Source organism: Thunnus maccoyii, chromosome 11 (genome assembly GCF_910596095.1).
Source record: "Thunnus maccoyii chromosome 11, fThuMac1.1, whole genome shotgun sequence".
Taxonomy (NCBI): domain Eukaryota; kingdom Metazoa; phylum Chordata; class Actinopteri; order Scombriformes; family Scombridae; genus Thunnus; species Thunnus maccoyii.
The window spans coordinates 774476-779792 of NC_056543.1; the positions used below are offsets into that span (position 1 = coordinate 774476).

At 39.7% G+C, this 5317-nt stretch overlaps 1 long non-coding RNA gene across 1 annotated transcript; it reads left to right on the forward strand.

Annotated features, from left to right (window-relative positions):
- Positions 1-501: 501 nt before the first annotated feature.
- Positions 502-3803, forward strand: LOC121906877. The gene is made up of 3 exons (XR_006098756.1): positions 502-1931; positions 3388-3650; positions 3750-3803. It is a non-coding gene; the product is annotated as an uncharacterized LOC121906877 (long non-coding RNA).
- The last annotated feature ends 1514 nt before the right edge of the window (positions 3804-5317 follow it).

Here is a 5317-nt window from a genome sequence, read left to right on the forward strand (position 1 = left end):
CCGGGTCCGGGTCCGGGTCCAGATCCGGACCTACAGCCAAGACAGAAGGTTCTGATTTAAAACCTGACGCTTCTATTCTAGTCTTTACGGTAGACGGAGGAAGTCAAGATGTGAAAGAGAAAAGAGGAAATTCAAGCTTTATTTTATTTTTATGAAGTTAAACACTTTATTTGAACATTTTATTTATTTTCTCTTATTTTCAAATGCAGCCGTATTTTATTTAGTAGATGAGATTATTATTATTATTAAACATATCAGCAGTCATACATATATGTTCAGTTCTATGTTACGTGAATTCATTTGAATGTCAGGTATTGATTCCATGCAGATGTTGATACAACTACTGAAATATATATATATGTATATATATATATATACGTATATATATATATATATATATATATATATATATATATATATATATATGTATATATATATATATATATATGTATATATATATGTATATATATATATATATATATATCACACTAAACAGTTCAACATTATGATCCTCTTCAAGAAATGTTCTCTAACTGGACCTTTAAACTTTAGTTCTAGTGGAAGCCTCCAGGAACTATTTTTCTACACAAACGTGTGGTTAAAGAGCAAGTATATAACCAGAATAACCAGAATGCATTGCACGCATCTCGTCCAATCAGACTGACTGACTCAACTGACGGTGTGTGTCTGGATATATCGTAGCATCATAAAACAAACAGCTGGAGTCAGTTATGTTAGCTGTCAGTTTTACCGCCGTAAACCACCGTAGGCACCGTGAGGTTTGTTGCCACGAGGAGTTTTCAGTCTGTCTCCTTGACAACCATCACCGGCATCATCTCTCTGCTCCCACGTTATACTGACTCACATCATGAAACTACTTTCCCCGCATGTAGCAGGATGATATTTAGTGTCTGTCGCTGGTGTAACATGGACACGTCTGACGTCCCTGAAGGCACCGCTGATGAAGATGAGGAGACGTAGTTTGTTGTTGCGGATCTCCACAACATGGAGGGAAGTTCAACGTTCATATAAAACTCACACAGGAAACAACACAAAGTTACACAATCAGACGAAGCCGTCGTCACAATCAGGAGACAGATTTAATGAAGAGACACAAACTTTGTTGTAATCATGATAAATATATTTAAAGACATAGTTTGTTCCTTTTTCCTGTAACAATGAGAAACATATAATATACAAAGAAATGTATTATTTTATTGATCATCATGACAAACAGGTTCACTGCTGCTGAGAAACACGTCAGACTCCAACAGCAGCACTAAACCCCGACAGGAAGCAGCGCGAGGAGGCTCGGAGCCGCGCTGGACGCTGATCATGTGACCTGCTTCCTGTGTCATTGTGCTTTTCAGGCAGATACACAAATGTTTGGATTCCTGAAGACTCAACACACCTGCTGCTTGACATCACACCACATCTTCAGTCCTTCACGGCGGCGCCACGGTGAGCGTTGAAGCGCTGGATGATGTAATGGACTAGTGAACTCTTACACATCAACTTCCTGTCAATATCAGCCCCAACCTGCCTCATCAGGACACTTCCAGATCAAAACAGACTATATTTCTACATATTTCTTATTGTTCTTATCGTTCCTCTGTGCTGGGAGCTACTGTAGCAGGGATGGATAAAGTATTTCTGCTTGTGACTCTGATTGTTTTCTTGGCGGTGATGTGCTTCCACGGCCGGATGAGTTGAGTATATGTGAATGTTAGTGTTGTGAACGTGTGAGTGCAGGTTTCACAGACAGTAACGGCTCTGTTTGTTCCTGTCGGGCTGCTGTTCAGCTCTGATTGTATTCAGACTGCTGTCAGTTTGTGTTGGCGCTGACGCTGTTTAACTTCAACACAACTGACTATTGTTCCTCCCGCGGCTCCTTCTTACCTCGGCTGTTATCGTGTTATCTGAAGCTGCAGGTCAGTCCAACAGGAAGACACATCACACACTCAGATATGATCTTCTTTATTAGTGAGACTGGAGCCTCCCTCTGAGTGTCTGCCTGTAGTCACACTCACAGCTGGATGAGATGAACTTCACTCTCTGGTGGAAACAGGAAGTGATGTCACTTTTCGTCACTGTGGTTTCCAATCTGTTGGGATCACTGACTGTATATAAATATTAGAGGTGTGCCCAAATACAAAGCACAAATAGTGGGTTTTATACGAAGTTTAAAGTTATGTGTCGGGGGGGGGTCCCCCAGAGATAAAACTGACACAAGCAAAGTGTTGCCAACGGGCTCTGCATCACCTGTTGTTCCTCTTCTTCTTTCCACAAAGTTAAAAAACAGGCAATAAATAAAAAGTGCAAAGCAATAATCACCTTTGAAGTTCTTCTACATGTTACAGGCTGTGCTGTCTGTGTGTTATGGGTGTATAAACAGGTAGAGGTCAGTAGTCAGCGCAGTCGTCTCTGATCTGGAGAGACTCCGGTTAGAGACCCGGTGTGGGGACCAACTTCATAAGATAACAGGATTTCAACAGAAAAACAGGATTTTTAATCCTCTTTCCACTTTTATTCGAATACAAATATAAATACTGGGCTCTCTGCTCATCCCTAATAAAACTTTATATACAGTCGACGGTCCACCACCAACATTTCTTGGGTATTAACAACATCCAGGTACGTCGTCTCTGAACATTTCACTCATATGTTCAGTATCAACATTTCTGCAACTTGTCAAACACGTTAATTAACATTTAATGAACATTATGTTGAGAGGAAATGATTCAGCAGCTTTATGTTGCAGTTTAGTCGTGTATATGAAGCTAATTTCAGTTCAAACTGTGTTTATCTACCTGATGAGACCTGGTCTGATCCAGATCCAGTCTGACTCTGCTCCTCCGTCTGAGCTTCAGACGCTGCTGCAGTTTGTTTCAGAAACATAATGTGAGCGACAGACAGACGTTAATGTTCTTATTTAGTGTTTCGAATCCATCCGGAGCAGAACAATGAGCTTCATTCATGCTGCTGTAAATTGATTCAGTTTATTCTGCCTGACGAATCAGTGAAGAGCCGCTCAGAGAATGAAAAACTCTTATCTGACTGTCGACTGACTCGTGTGAGATTCATTTAAAAAGTATTTTCAAAACTGAATATAAATCACTCTTATCAATGCCGCTTTTCTTTTTCTTAAGCAGCATCATTTCATACGCATTTGCCCATTTCTGATATGAAAATATTCCGTTTTTTGATAAATTATTGGTCCCCGTGCTGTTAATGAATCACATTTGAAAAGTCTTTGACCTTCTGTGAGAGGAAAGTGTTTCAGTCGGAGAGAAAGTTCCAGATGTGAGGACAGAAAGCAGTTTAAATGAAGCGGTTCTATATTTACATACTACACACATGTGACTTCATATTTCATCACGGCTGCAGGTTACACAACTTCAAACCATCCCAGTGATCAGCGAGGAGAGACGAGGTATGCACGACTGATCATCAAACACACAACTATACAGTTTTTATCTGCGGCTGCGACTCCGTGAAGAATCTGGAACCAATAAAAATCATCTTCTGAGTTTTATTAAGCAGCGTGAATCAGATGATCTCAGCTTGTTCTTCATGAACATTCAAACCTTCAGCAGGACGTGAAGAGCTGAAGGTGTCGTCCTCGTCTGCTTCAGAAAAACATAATGAAGGTTTCAACAAGCTGATCATGAATGTTTTTTAGTCATTTATTGATTGATTCTCTGGTGTCAGCTGCTCCAACATCTCTGTTAATCTGCTTTCTATCACAGTGAACTGAATGTCTGCAGACTGCTGATTGGTCAGAACAACATCTGACGTCATTATCATTTTCCAAACTAAATGATTAATGAACAATAGAAATAAAGTTGTTCAGATTCTTCACCTGCTGGTTGTTGTTGTAAACACTTTTCTCTCCTGTCTGACAGTCAAACTCAACCAGCTGTGTTTACATCCACCTGTTCATAATATAAATTGATATTTAATAATACAAATATCACACATTGTGAGATGTTCTCCACAGCAGGAACCTTTTGAGGAACTAAACTGTCTTTGGACCAGAGGAACCAGCGAGTCAATGTGGTGTTCTGGGGGGGGGTTGAAGAGAAATAAAACTTTATTTTCTGATCATTTAATGTTGTTACGTTCTGAACGATGTTTTACTGAGAGACGCTCTGAGTTCCATCAACAGGACGACTCATGCTGCCGTCATGTTTAACCCATCATGGGTCTAATTTGTATAATCTAGCTGGTTTGACGGAAACAGACTTCTGGATAACTGAGTGAACTTCCACTGAAGAAGACCTGTTGAAAGCTCTGGGAAAAGCATAACCTTTAAAAAAGACGTCATACAAATAAAGTCTGATTCTTCTTTTTCACTGCAGAAGTTGAGTTTATTTACATCAGAAAAGTTAAAAATTTTAAGATTTCAGATTTTATCACATCTATGTGAAGACTGAATAAATGTAGAAATATCTCTTATTGAATATTAAACTCTAAAAACACTGAACGATGTGGAGTCGTTACTGGTTTGCTTGATGATCTTTTGTCTTCAGAGACGTCTTTTCCTTTAATCATTAAATACAGACAGAAACATGAAAAGCATTCAGACATAATAAGCACGTAAACACAGACGCAGTAAAAATCTGAAGCTTTGGGTTCATGTTCACACATTAAATAAAGAGTCAGATCCAGGATCAGAATCATGTACATTTGTAAATAATTAGAGAGAAAGTGGAGCTGAAACTTCACTTCCTGTCATGTTCAGAGTCCCACGGAGACGTGTTCACCTCTGATATTAACGATCTGTGAGGAGCGGAGGGATCACACTCGTTTCATGGGAGCAAATGTAAGAAGATTCAGCTTCTTCTTCTTCTTCTGATCATGAAGCAGCAGCAGAGTCCCGCCGGAGGTTTCACAGCATCTGTGCTGCTTTGATTTCCCTCAGCTGAGCCTTGATGTAAGAATACATCATGTCATTACACGGAAATAAAAAGAAATACTCGCTAATTATATTATTAATAATCCAATATGATAATCACCTCATATGAAAATACAGCTCGTCCTCACAAGAAGAACAACAGTATAGGTCTAAAATTCAGGCCGGCAAAAATGACCGATAGTTACGTTTACGCCATCTAGCGGCTGTAGTAATTATGACCCGAGGAAGTGACGCTGTTCAGGTGAGTCAATATAAGGTGACAGTTTTCATACTGGGAGGAGGCGGGTTGGGTGGATGGTTAGAGAGATAGATGGATGGTAAAAAGTGGACTGAGCTGCAGTAGACCGATGTTCACTTCTCGTTTCCAACTGCGAGACGGAACATTTAAAAAAAGAAACT